Source organism: Bubalus bubalis, chromosome 8 (assembly GCF_019923935.1).
Source record: "Bubalus bubalis isolate 160015118507 breed Murrah chromosome 8, NDDB_SH_1, whole genome shotgun sequence".
In the NCBI taxonomy this organism is placed as follows: Eukaryota; Metazoa; Chordata; class Mammalia; order Artiodactyla; family Bovidae; genus Bubalus; species Bubalus bubalis.
Window position 1 is genome coordinate 39,271,315 of NC_059164.1, and position 14,359 is coordinate 39,285,673.

Genomic DNA, 14,359 nt, shown 5'->3' on the forward strand with positions numbered 1-14,359 from the left:
TTTGATGCTGCTTCTCTTTCTATAAATATGTTCTACCTGTGTATGTTTTAGTGATCTTCACATAGTCAAGGGTTGTGTTTAACAGTCATCAAGCAGAAACATAAATCTTTCTTTAGCATACGTTCCTGTGTGCAGTCACATGCATCTGTATATCAGTGGTGGGGGTAGAGGAAAGAGAACAGAGCAGATTTGTGTGTCCGGAAACAGACTAGTATAAATATGCATTGCTGTGTGGTTAACATAGTTTACATCAATGAGAACAAAATAACTGTGACATTTGCCTCTAAGATCTGTGAAATCACATGTGTCTGGGGAATACTGAATGGAGGACAGCATGCTGCACTGAGACTCTCAAAAATTAGATTTCCATTTTCCTTGAGTATCTTAAAAGGACCTTGTTCTAATAATTTGAAAACACATCAATTGAACTCATTATTTTAATTTGCAGTGTCCTTTAAAGGAGACATTTTGACTATGGGGCTATTACACTTTGAATTTATTCTTACTATCTTATCTTGAGTTTTTGGTTATCTTTCTTAACGATATACACACACACCATATGAAATTCAGGTAACTCTAAGACAAATGTGCCATCCACTAGGAATCCTTCTTCTGCAATCCACTGGACTTAATGGCTTGATCACGCTAACTAAATACATCACATGTGCATTATATTTAGTAATATAAGTGTCTTTCTGACTAGACTCTTAGCTACTTAAGTGCAAACACTATGTATCATTTATATTGATATATCAACCCTTTCTTGACCCTTCATCCTGTAATTGTGTAAGTAAAATTTCACTAAAATGCCTAAAGAACATCTAAAACTAATTTACCACATTTAAAATAATTCCAACTTTTGATATCTCCATTGCTGATTCACACCTTTAGTGGTCTCCGAAACACTACTTTTTCTCAAAGCACATCTCTATGAATCCCTAACCAGCTTTCTCCAGAAATACATTTAAATTGTCTATATTGTTGAAGGAAAAAACAAAATGAATACATCTGGCAATAGTCAAATTTAGAGACATAGTTTTAAACCCTAGGTTCTATAGAAGAGAAGCCCTTTGTTTATGTAAAGAAGACTAAGGTTGAACAGTTAGTAGAGTAACCTTTGACTTTTCTTTCACAGTATCATTGGCAAATCATTTGTTGACGCTGTAGGAATTGTACCTGAAAAGAGCAGAGCACTTGAGAAAAGTGTAATTTATGCTGTTGATGTTTTTCCTTTTATTATTGCTCTTTATTTCCATGAATCTCTAGATTCCTTTCAAGACGGGAGAAGCAATCTTATTCTTTCTTTCTTTATTTTTGGTGCCCTCCTCCACAACACCTAAGTAATCTGACACAGAGAAGATGCTCAATGTATACTATTGCTCTAAATTCCTCCTAAACTTCTTTCATAGCCTCTCTTTTTGGTTTGCTCTTTTATCATCCTAAAGAGATAGGCTTTCTAGATCTAAACTCTAAGGTCAGTGGCCACCCTAGTCAAGTTATTTAGTATATACTGTCATGCATAACTTCTAAAGGTACATACTTCTACTAAACTTGTATATATTATTGACTCAGTGGGTCATGGCTCCTTTTACCAACACTAAAAGGAAATCAGAGATTGAACAAATGAATTAAGATACTACTATATTTACATAAAATAGAAATCAAAGTAATACTATACTAGTAAAATAAAAATGGTTATTTGATCTGTCCATTTTTACATGTAAAAGTATTTCTTTAAACAATCTCAGGATGTCCTTAAATTGATCCAGAAAACATATGCAAAAAATTAGTCAGATATTCATGATACAGAATGTTATTGTTAATTTATGGTAGTTCTATTCCTATTGTATCTGTATAAAGATTTTAAAAGTTAGTAATGCATTCCTCTTATCAAAATAGGCACAGGACATTGTAAATTAACTATACTTCAATAAGATAAATTATGGAAAAAATAGGCATAGGACAAACTCATTTAAACAAATTGCTCATTTTAGACACCTCATTAATTAGAAATGTCATGTTTGATTATAAAAATTATGGATTTGCTGCTAAGAAAAAATTCCTCAAATCCATTGAGACTAAAATAAGAATAAATAGAACACACAGATTTTTATATTCACTTTAACACTTTTGTTGAAAAAAATTGGAACCACAAGCAGTATAATTATTAAATAGAGAAAAAAATGTAAATAATTAATTCCAAACAAGGGAAGTGAAAATCTATGATATGAGGGAAAAGGATGGGAATAAATGAAAGGATTACCAAGTTCACTGGAAAAATATAATTTAAAGAGACAGTGAAAACATAAAATTATGGAGGGGTATAAAAATAGTATAGATACTAGAAGATACAAGAAAATTAAGATCAGAAGTCTATGTACCTAAAGTGTGGAGAAATGGAACACTTCTTGACAATCAGTGGGGATGTAAACAGATACAATCATTATGAAAAATGAACTCTTTTTCCAGTACAAGAGGCTGCAATTTGAAGTATGTTCTATTATAAATGCATGTATTTTACTTATTTTTTAAAATTGTTTGTATTACACCTCTAGGGGAAAATATATCTTAGATAATAAGCCTAAGATGTTATATTAATGCTACTTAAAATAGTCACATTTAAAAATAACCTACAACTAAGCAGAACTGGCAATTAAGAAAATTATGAACATTTTTCAGAGCAGGAAAACTATATATCAGATACTTTATATTTTTATATTAAAACTATATATTTTAATCATATTATTTTATATAGTCTTATATACAATTTTATTTGATGTTTACAGCTATAGAAGAACTTATTTGAACTCTAACCTATTTTTGAAAAATCCCAAAGACTAACACTATTTATTCTTAGACCTTTGGGAAATTAGAAATCAATGTTTGACATCATTCCTGTTTTCTATTAGAATGTCTAATATTTATCACAGGTAGTTATTGGGCAGCTTATTAATGTATTTATGATAAAGCCATCAGCTTTTTACTAAACATTTCATGAATGATATTTTGGGAATTAAGTCTCTTTTAAATGTAAATTTTTATAAATTTATCTAAACATTTTTCTCATAATTTAGAACTACAAAATGCTTTCTTTTAATGGTAATTGCTAAGTCACTTCAGTCGTGTCCGACTCTGTGTGACCCCATAGACAGCTCCCCTGTCCCTGGGATCCTCCAGGCAAGAACACTGGAGTGGGTTGCCATTTCCTTCTCCAATGCATGAAAGTGAAAATGGTAAATATATATTAAAAAGCAGAGATATTACTTTGCCAACAAAGGTCCGTCTAGTCAAGGCTAGGGTTTTTCCAGTGGTCATGTATGGATGTGAGAGTTGGACTGTGAAGAAAGCTCAGTGCTGAAGAATTGATGCTTTTGAACCGTGGTGTTAGAGAAGACTCTTGAGAGTCCCTTGACTGCAAGTCCATCCTAAAGGAGATCAGTCCTGGGTGTTCACTGGAAGGACTGATGTTGAAGCTGAAACTCCAATACTTTGGCCACCTGATGCGAAGAGCTGACTCATTTGAAAAGACCCTGACGCTGGGAAAGATTGGGGGCAGGAGGAGAAGGGGACGACAGAGGATGAGATGGCTGGATGGCATCACCGACTCAATGCACATGAGTTTGGGTGAACTCCGGGAGTTGGTGATGGACAGGGAGGCCTGGCGTGCTGCGATTCACGGGGTCACTAAGAGTCGGACACGACTGAGTGACTGAACTGAACTGAACTAACTGTCTATATTTGGCCCACAAAGAAATCAATTAACATTTTGGCAATTGTTGATATAATGCAGATGGCAATGAATGACAGCATCTTTGAGCTCAAACTGGTACCTTCTATGTTAACTTATTTTTGTGTCTGAATGTTTGTTTTGGTCTTTCATGCTGTTCTTAGGAGAAATTCTCAGACAAAAGCCTCATGAATTACTGATTTATTTATAAATGAATTGTTACCAATTTGATCTTCAGAGTAAAGGTCTACTGTCAGATATGAGGGAATTCAGACTCTACTTGTTTTGAGTATTAACTCCAGTTTCAAGGAGAAAGACAATGAGGATGGAGGAAAAAGTAAAGCATTTGAGCCAAATGTTCAAATATCTTATGAAGAATTAATAATAAATATTAAGAAATATGTACTTTGAAAGAAAAAAACATGACAGGCAAACAAATTATTATTATCAGAAAACTAACTTCTGTGCCTGATGAAACTCCGGGAGTTGGTGATGGACAGGGAGGCCTGGCGTGCTGTGATTCATGGGGTCACAAAGAGTCAGACACGACTGAGTGACTGAACTGAATGGAATATTTAAATATGACTAGTATAGTCAGTCAGAGAAGGCAATGGCACCCCACTCCAGCACTCTTGCCTGAAGAATCCCCTGGACGGAGGAGCCTGGTGGGCTGCAGTCCATGGGGTTGTGAAGAGTAGGATATGACTGAGCGACTTCCCTTTCACTTTTCACTTTCCTGTATTGGAGAAGGAAATGGCAACCCACTCCAGTGTTCTTGCCTGGAGAATCCCAGGGATGGGGAAGCCTGGTGGGCTGCCGTCTATGGGGTCGCACAGAGTCGGACAGGACTGAAGCGACTTAGCAGCAGCAGCAGCAGTATAGTCAGTGGCACCCCACTCCAGTACTCCTGCCTGGAAAATCCCATGGACGGAGGAGCCTTGAAGGCTGCAATCCATGGGGTCGCTGAGGGTCAGACACGACTGAGAAACTTCATTTTCACTTTTCACTTTTGTGTATTGGAGAAGGAAATGGCAACCCACTCCAGTAATCTTGCCTGGAGAATCCCAGGGACGGGGGAGTATGGTGGGCTACCGTCTATGGGGTCGCACAGAGTCAGACACGACTGAAGTGACTTAACAGCAGGAGCAGCAGTATAGTCATATTTTTTTAAGCAGGTAAAATATGCATTTGTCTTTCTTTTAAAATTATAATCAGCCTTTGCAAAAGAACAGTTATAAAAAGGGATAAGCAGATCATTTCCAGAGTGTTCCATCAGGAAAACGCATTCTATTCAGCATTTCCCCATTATGTGACCCCTTAAATGAAAAATATTAATATTGTAACCATTAAATGAGTTAATTATATTTTTTAAAAATTAAAATTGATATTAATTATATAATGCCCTAGTCACAGTCAGTATCTAAAAATTTGTAATATTTTGAAGCTATAATATGGGATAAAACATGTATATTCTGTAGAAACATTTACCTTCTCTTTTTACCTCTAAATAAAGTGCAATGGCCCAATCCTTTATTGTAGAGTTTACAAATTGGTAAAATAAAAGCACACGCATAGCCCTGACAGTTTTGTTTACTTATACAACAGCTAAAGAATTGTCCTTTCCAAATCAATAACCCCGTCTAGGAAAAACTGTCCATTGTATCACCGGTTAGCAGTGACAGTTACCTGAATAAAAAGATATTTTTTTCCTCTTCTATGACTTGATTCCCTTTTGAATAAATTAAAGTGAGTAGAATTACTGTAGCTGTCCTGTATAATATAGAGTCTATTATCAAGCTGCCGCCTCAAAATATTCCCAGGTGATGCAAGTGTAATTTTGTTAAATAGTACTTAATGACTCAATTTAGATACTGGTTTACCTAGGCCCTTGGGTATTCACTCAGTCTATATGTTCAGTAATGTTTCTAAAACTTGTATAATGTGAGTCAAGTAAATCCCCAGACAGGAACCAAAAGTCATGCATTTTATGCCTAACAAAATGAGGTAAAGTTTGTTATTCATAAGCTTTGGGATAGATGCAAAAGCAGTACCTGCTATTAATCAACATCTTACATAGAAATAGGAAGACTGAACACCTAATGTTTGGGTCTCTTAGAAAATATATAGTAGGCTTTATTAATTTAAATCATTCCACACCTTTATCAAGTCGTTTTCACTGCACTTATATTTCCATTAAAACAAAACAGGAAACTAACCCATAATCTTCCAAAAAAGCTAAAATAATATGATTCAATGAAATGAAAGCTGTATTAGTATTCTCTAATCTATATATACAATTAAAAGGTTTATAATATTTCCACAGTGGCTTGGAATTTCTCTCAGAGACAAGCTCAGGGACAAATACATTGGTTAGAAAGGTAGTGAAGCTTGAAGATTCATTAGAACAAGTATACCACATGGCATGATATTTTGAAGAGTGCTCTAAGGGAGAAGAACATAATTTCTATCAAGAACATAATTTCCATGCAAAATAACTTTCCCTTCAAAAGTAAAGCAGTTATAGTCTAAACTTTTTTAACAAGGGGATGGCGAGGAGCCCAGGCAGGCGTGAGGCAGGGAGGAGACAAGCATGCTTCATAGGTGGAAGCCAAGCCCCAGAGCTGGCAGGTGCGTCAGCTCTCCAAGACCTCTGACGAGCTCTGTGGATTCTTGCTGATACACCTAGTTCAAAAGCCGGTCAGACTCAGGAGACTTTTAGATAGTACTTAACCTCTTTAACACCTCAAGGATGAAGTAGAAACAACGAGCTCTGCGTAAACTAGGTGGAGGAGCCCTGAAGAAGAAGAGGAAACTGCACAAGGGGCAGGAGGTCCACCCTACCTTGTCCCCGTCGTTGTGGCGCCCGAGCTGCTGCGCTCCTCAGCGCTGGCGGGACCAACATTCCTGGACCGACTGTGTCTATCAGGTGCTGGCCACAGGCGAGGCCCCATGAGTCCACTGGGTGCCCGGGGAAGGTGTGGTGGAAAGTCGGCCTGCAGCCGGAGCTTGGTGTTCGGCCGCCTCAATTGGCCTGGATGTTCTAAATGCAGGGGCAGTTATGGACAGTTTAGAAGAGAAACATCTGGAGGCTGAAGATGAACTGAATATGGAAGCAAGACCAGGACCCCAATTTCTTACAGGCACAGGGTTTCTTAGGAAATGCCCCCTCGGCCTTGGGGAATTCAGCAATGGGCTTGCCTGTGCATGTTTCCATTTGACTAGAGTGATGGGGAGGGAAGCATTCGGTGCTTTAAATCGGCTTGAAATGCTGCATTTCGTGATTGTGAACAACAGGTGCAGAAGAGAGTCAGTCGCAAAGACTTTGCAGGAATGCAGCAGATGGGTTTGTGATTATCTGAAGAGGCTGGAGTGCTTTCTTCACCTCGGTGCCAAAGTTCCAAAGGGTGCACTGCTGTTCTCCCGGACTGTGGGAACATGCCACTGACCAAGACGGCAGAGATGGAAGCCTGTGTCTTCTTTTGCATTGGCCAGTCAGGAGTTTGTGGTGGTCAACCGAGGCCTCAGCTCTGCGTATCTGTGCAGCCTCTCCAGGGAAGCCCGCCTCCACCCCCGGGAGTCGTGTACATCGAGGAGACTGACTCCATGGGCAAGAAGCGCCCCAACACCAGGTCCGGCTTCAACTAGAAGAGGAACATACTCCAAACCAGTTTCTGTGGAAATGGGTGGGCTGGGCACCACGGACCACGTCACAGCTCAGGCGTCCACCAACCAAACCGACACTTTTGACAATGCTGAGGCCAAGCCCCCTGGACCAAGTCTTCATCCACCTTTCCACACCGTGGGAAAAGCAAGAGGTTTTCAAGCAGCGGCTGAAAAGACTGGCTCTGACCTGGGCCCGCCGCGTTCACTGGTAGCGTCTGTCGGCTGCTATCCCGTCTCAGCATAGCCGAGTTCTGTACGGAACCCTCGCGGGAAGTTCGGGGAAGATCTCGCGGCCAAAACGGGTTTTCCCTCCAGTACCACACGCCGCGCAGTGTTGCCAGTGCCACTCCACCGAGCAGGATCTTCTCAGAGGATGGTGGGGACGTGGTTGCGCTTCACAAGTTGGGCCATGCTCGGGTTGGCTGGCTGCTGGTACACACGGAGGCGGTGGTGAAAGGCTTCTCTGTACCAGAGACAAAAGCTGTTCTGGGCTTGGCTCTGCTGCTGGAGAGAAACCAGCCCGGCTTCACCAAGGAGCTGCTAACTGAGACAGTGTGTATGGCCCTAGGCGGCTGAAGGTTGTCCAGGACCATCTCCTTCACAAGATCACTTCCCAGCCACAGGAGGTCCTAAGGAAGGTCACCCGCACCACCCACTTCACGGGAAAGCAGTCTGATGTGGCACTGAGCAGCGTCTAGCCCTTCTCCTTCCCAGAGACACCTGAGAGCCTCACAGTTGTTGGTGCTTTTCAGCCAGGACCTCCAGAAGATACTGGGCCACAAAGCAAAGGATGCTAAGGCCTACAGACGCATAGAGAAAGCGCTCAGGGCTACCTGGACAGGCAGCAGGTGCTGGCGAACCCCAACTGGAAGAGGAAGTTATAAAGCATGAGGCCTCAGTGCCCGGTGCCGCATGGGACTAAGAAAATGGAGCTTCTCAAATGAAGCAACACCTGAAGCAGAGAAACAAGATGTTGGCGGGGAGCCTGAGAAGGAAGAGCTGTCTTGGTTTGACTTCCATTATGGTGACTATGGGGATGTGGTGTTTCCTTCCACTGGATCTGGTAAGTGAACTTGTTACTTAGCTGTACTTCCAATTTCTTTTCATTTGAGATTTGTACCTTGTTACTGCGTTTTGGCTGGTTGCTGGTGAAGGGCTTGAGATCCATTAATTGCTTTTCCTACCCATGGTTAGCAAATGTTTCTGCAGAGATTAAAACAACCAAAACAAAACAGGGCTTTTAAATTACTGTTTGTTCTGATCCTTCTTACCCATTAGGTTTCTCACACATCTCTCCACAAAATATTTTGAGGAGGAGAAAGATGTTCCTCCAGAGAGGAATATTCACACTGGACTGAGTTCCTAAGAATGTCCTATTTTTCCTTACGTAGGAATCTTCCTGAAAAGAACTCCCTGTGGCTAATACACTCATTACAACCCATCACTCCATTTTTGCCATGTGTTACATTACTAAAAAATTCACACTTAAGGTTCCAGTTTAGACATCAGAATCTCTCATAAAGTCACTAGATAGAGTTCCTCTCCTGTTAGTGAATGCATATGCTGCTTTTCACATCTCCCCTTATATTAAAACAACTTACACAACTAATTCCTCATAGTGACATGCATTTAACCCTTTTAATAAAAGAATTGAAGCCAGTGAAGTAACAGAAAAGGAAATGGCTTTTTTTTTCCTTTCCTAACTAGTGCTTTAAAACATTTCTGATACTTCCTTCCTAGCCTTGCACAGAATCTTTTGATATAAATGTCAGTTATAAGAACAAGTCTCATTTTAGAAATTGACTCCTCTTGGTATTAAAAAGTCCAGTCCACTTTAATTTAAAACTTTAAACTCATAATGCAAAGCCTCTCCCCACTTACCAATGTAGCTGTGATATTACTTGGCTTGGGGACTGATAGTGGGGAGGCAAACATGGTATTTTTCACTCTTTCCTCTCGACTTCTTACCCTTTATTTCTGTGTCTCATTTCCTTTTCCAGATTATTTTGAGAGAAGATGAGAACACATCTTTTCTGTTAGGTTTTATTATCATCTGAGCATTCTATGTGTCAGGCCCTAAATGTGAATTCTTTTATTGGTTGTATTAATGGTACTTCTGAGACTCCCATGGACCTCTGCATATGTCACGGTTCCATTCAGTTTCCCACCTCCTGGAAGTACTCTCCATAAAGTTACATTTCTGGACTCCTTTCCCCCAACACAGCTCCCTCTTTCATAGGGTGCTGTCAGGATAGTTCGAGCCTGGCTATATGTACAGAATTTTTTCTAGGACAATGGGTAGTCTGTATCCTTGCCAAATGTTGCTTACTAGGGTGCAGGGTGCTTTTGCTGCATGACTTTCTCCTTACCTTGCCCTGTGGACCCAGATGATACTCAACACCAGATGTTTTGTTCATAAATATTCCCAAAGCTATGGCAATGCATGTCAGACTTGCTCAAAATTATTTCAATATACTCTGGCCTAGTAGCCCCAGAGATAGCCTAGTGAGTTTCTGCTGTTTAGAAAGCTTCCAGGAGCAGAGTCAGTAGCATGACACCCTTCTGGAGCACTTCTTGTTTGTATTGAGGTTGTATATTCAGGAAGAAAGGGAAACATCACAGCACTTTGCCTTAGCTGATTACTCACTGCTTCTGTGAATTCTCTGTTCAAGTTTCTAGTCTTCTTTTATATATTACAGACATGGGTGATTGTGTTTGCTAATTTAGTAAGTCCAACTTGGATGTAATTAGAATCACTACTTAAAATGAAGAGGCTCTTACTTCTTCATTAAAAAGATATATATATATAATTTACAAAAGGAGACTCAAATTTATTTTATTAAAAATGGGAAATATTAACAGCTATCTGAAAATAAGAACTATGTCTCTTCATTTTAAAATTCTGTTTTGAAAAATTGCCAAATATTTTAATCTACACCATGGAAACTCACTATATAATGGTTTGTTTTTTAATGTCCTAGAAATCTGGGCTTAACACTTGTCTGTATAATCCAATACAAGTATATATTTTGTCTATTAAATTAACTAGAGCCTTATGAGTTAATGTTTTAAAAAGTAATAAGTTTTTATATCTATACATTTATATATATTGTTGTTGTTGTTGTTAAGTCTCTAAGTTATGTCTGACTGAGACCCCATGGACTGCAGCATGCCAGGCTTCTCTGTCTTTCACTATCTCCCGGAGTTGCTCAAACTTATGTCCACTGAGTCAGTGATGCTATCTAACCATCTCATCCAGTGCCACCCATATCCCCTTTTGCCTTTAATTTTTCTCAGCATCAGGGTCTTTTCCAGTGAGTTGGCTTTCACATCAGGTGGCCAAGGTATTGGAGCTTCAACTTCAGCATCAGTCCTTTCAGTGAATACTCAGGGTTGATTTCCTTTAGGATTGACCGGTTCAATTTCCCTGCAGTCCAAGGGACTCTAGAGAGTCTTCTGCAGCACCGCAACTTGAAAGCATCAATTCTTTGGCACTCAGCCTTCTTTTTGGTCCAACTCTGACATCCATACATGATTACTGGAAAAGCCATAGCTTTGACTATGTGGACCTTTGTTGGCAAAGTGGTATCTCTGCTTTTTAAAACACTGTCTAGGTTTGTCATAGCTTTTCTTCAAAGGAGCAAGCATCTTTTAATTTTGTTTCCACTTTGGCCCCACCACTTCTTTCTTTCTGAATCTGTTAGTAGTTGCCTTCTGCTCTTCCCCAGTAGCATGATGGACACCTTTTGACCTGGTGTGCTTATCATCTGGTTTCATATCTTTTTGCCTTTTCATACCACTCACAGGGTTCTTGCAGCAAGAACACTGGAGTGGCTTGCCATTCCCTATTCCAGAGGACCAGATTTTATCAGAACTCTTCACTATGACCCATCCGTCTTGGATGACCCTGCACAGCATTGCTCATAGCTTCATTAAGTTATGCAAACTCCTTAGCCATGACAAGGCTGTGATCCAAGAAAGAGATTTATTTATGCACACATACGTACATATATATCATTTGTAATCTATTTTATTGCAATTGAAGATCAATTTGGTTAATAGAAATTATCACAATGTGTTTTTTATAGGTAGGTTTATAGTTTTTTTGTAAATTATTACATCTTAATTTTAAAAATAAAATACAAAATGAGAATAATGATGTATAAGCTACATTTAATTGATTTCTTTTTTGAAACTTAATTAACATTCCATAGATAACATGAGTAATACCATCCAAAGTACTGGCTTTAACAAATGTTACAATAGAAAACTTTGGGACAGTTCCCCCTCAAAAAAAAAAAAAAAAAAACAAGGTAGTTCACAGTTCTCTTTCATTTTTTTAAAATTTTTATCTTTTGTAAGAGTTTCATTTTCTTTTTTTAACTTTTTATTTTATATTAGTATATAGCTGATTATCAATGTTGTGACAGATTGAGGTGGACAACAAAGGGACTCAGCTATTCTTATACATGCATGCATTCTCCCCCAAACTCACCTCCCATCAGGCTGCCACATAACACTGAGCAGAATTCCCTGTGCTATACAGGAGGACCTTGTTGATTGTCCATTTTAAATATAGCAGTGTATACATGTTGATCCCAAACTCCCTATCTCTTCCTCCCATTTTACCCCTCAATAACCATAGGGTCATTCTCTAAGTCTGTGAACATGCTTCTCTATTGCAAATAAGTTCATTTATATCATGTCTTTGTAGATGTCACATATAAGGAACATCAGGCTTTCCTGATGGCTCAGCAGTAAAGAATCCCCACCTGCCAATGCAGAAAACTCAGGAGATTCAGGTCCCATCCCTGGGTTGGGAAGAACCCCTGAAGAAGGAAGTGACAACCCACTCCAGTATTCTTGCCTGGAAAATATGGACAGAGGAGCCTGGTGGTTGCATGGGGTTGCAAAGAGTTGGACATAATGACTAAACAGCAACAATAAGGGATGTCAGACGATATTTCTCCTTCTCTGTCTGACTTAACTTCATTTAATATGATAATCTCTAGAATCTCCATCTATGTTGGTGCAAATGACATCGTTTCATTCTTTTTAATGGCTGAGTAACATTCCATTGCATATATGTGTCATTTCTTCTGTGTCCATTCCTCTGTCTATAGACATTTAGGTTGCTTCCATGTCATGGCTGTTATAATAAACAGTGCTGCAATGAACATTGGGGTGCATGTATCCTTTTGGATCATGTTTTTCTCTGGGTATATGCCCAGGAGTAGGATTGCAGGGTCATGCGGTAGCTCTATTTTTAGTTTTTAAGGAAACTGTATAATGTTCTCCATAGTGGCTTTATCAATTTACATTGCCACCAACAGTGTAGGAGGGTTCCCTTCTATCCATACCCTCTTCAGCATTTATTGTTTGTGGATTTTTTGATGATAGCTATTTTTGACAGGTATGAAGTGATATCTCATTGTAGTTTTGATTTGCATTTCTCTAATAGTGATGTTGAGCATCTTTCTATGTACCTCTTGGCCATCTATTTATCTTCTTTGGAGAAGTGTCTATTTAGGTCTTCGCCCATTTTTGTATTGGTTTGTTAGTTTTGATGAGATTAAGCCTCATGAGCTGTTTGTAAATTTTGAAGACTATTCCCTTACAAGTCTCATCGGTCACAATTATTTTTTCTCAATATGTGGTTGTCTTTTCAAGGTTGTTTTTTTTTTTTCTCACTGTTTTCTTTGCTGTGGAAAAGCTTTTGAGTTTAAGTAGGTCGCACTTGTTTATTTTTGTTTTTATTTTCATACTTCTGGGAGATGAAGTGAAAAAGATACTGCTATGATTTATCTCTGCTTCTGTTTTCCTCTAGGAGTTTTATAGTGTGGTGTCTCATATTTAGATCTTTAATCTATTTTAAGCTTATTTTTTTATAGTGTTAAAGAATGATCTGATTTCATTTTTTTTTCACTTGTAGCTGTCCAGTTTTCTGAGAGCCATTTGTTGAAGAGACTGTCTTTCAAACAATGTATAGTCTTGCCTCCCTTGTTTTAGATTAATGACTATAGGTACATGAGTTTATTTCTGGGCTTTCTATCCTGTTCCATTGATATATATTTCTGTATTTGTGCCAGTACAATACTGTGTTGATGACTGTAGCTTATAGGATAGTCTGAAGTTAGGGAGCTTGATTCCTCCAGCTCCATTTTTCTTTGTCATTGCTTTGGCTATTTGGGGTCTTCTGTGTTTGCATACAAATTTGAGTGTTTTGTTGTTGTTCTAGATCTCACAGTTCTCTTTTAATTGCATTTTAATCTATTTTCAGACCTGAGAAATGGAGTACTGTTGTTTTTTCAGTAGATAACATTTAGGCTAAAACAACCAACATTTTATGTCAAGTTTTATTAAAATCTTACCTGTTTTTTCTTTTTTCATCATAAGACCTTGAGAAAAAATATTGTACACATGAGAGATTTCTCATAAGAGAAATTAAATTCCCTTACTGTAGGCCTGGACTTCCCAGGTAGCGCTAGTGATAAAGAACTCACCTGACAATGTAGGAAACATAAAAGACGTGGATTCAGTCCCTGGGTTGAAAGTATGGCAACCCAATCCAGTATTCCTGCCTGGAGAATCCCCTGGACACAGGAACCTGGCGGGCTATCGTCCATAGGGTTGCAAAGAGTCAGACACAACTGAAGCTACTTATTATGCACTATAGGCCTAAAATGAAGTTTAACTATAAAGGAAGAATGTTTATTAAGTAGTCTGCATCAGAAATATATGTATCATTCAGTAATAAGTAGCTAAGGTAGAACCGAATAAAATAAAACTTAAATATCTCTGTGGGGAGTATGATATCAAGGAAGCTACTCATATATTCGAAACCAGCCATATAGTTAAACATCATCACCCCTTCCTAACAAACCTAAATTTATACAGTGCTAAAAGGAAGTAGTTTATAAGTAGATAACCAACTTCTGTCTAGAGTTACCCTCTGACACCACTCAAATG

General features: G+C 38.7%; 1 long non-coding RNA gene across 2 annotated transcripts in view; it reads left to right on the forward strand.

The window, feature by feature from the left end:
* Positions 1-7,227: 7,227 nt before the first annotated feature.
* The window catches only part of LOC123334688, an 86,077-nt gene continuing 78,945 nt past the window's right edge, over positions 7,228-14,359 (forward strand). Inside the window, exons 1-2 of one of the 2 annotated variants that reach the window (XR_006552738.2) lie at positions 7,228-8,453; positions 9,391-10,209. This is a non-coding gene — a long non-coding RNA (uncharacterized LOC123334688). Of the gene's footprint in view, positions 8,454-9,390; positions 10,210-14,359 lie in introns of those variants that run through there. The other variant, XR_006552737.2, reaches the window with a different exon arrangement.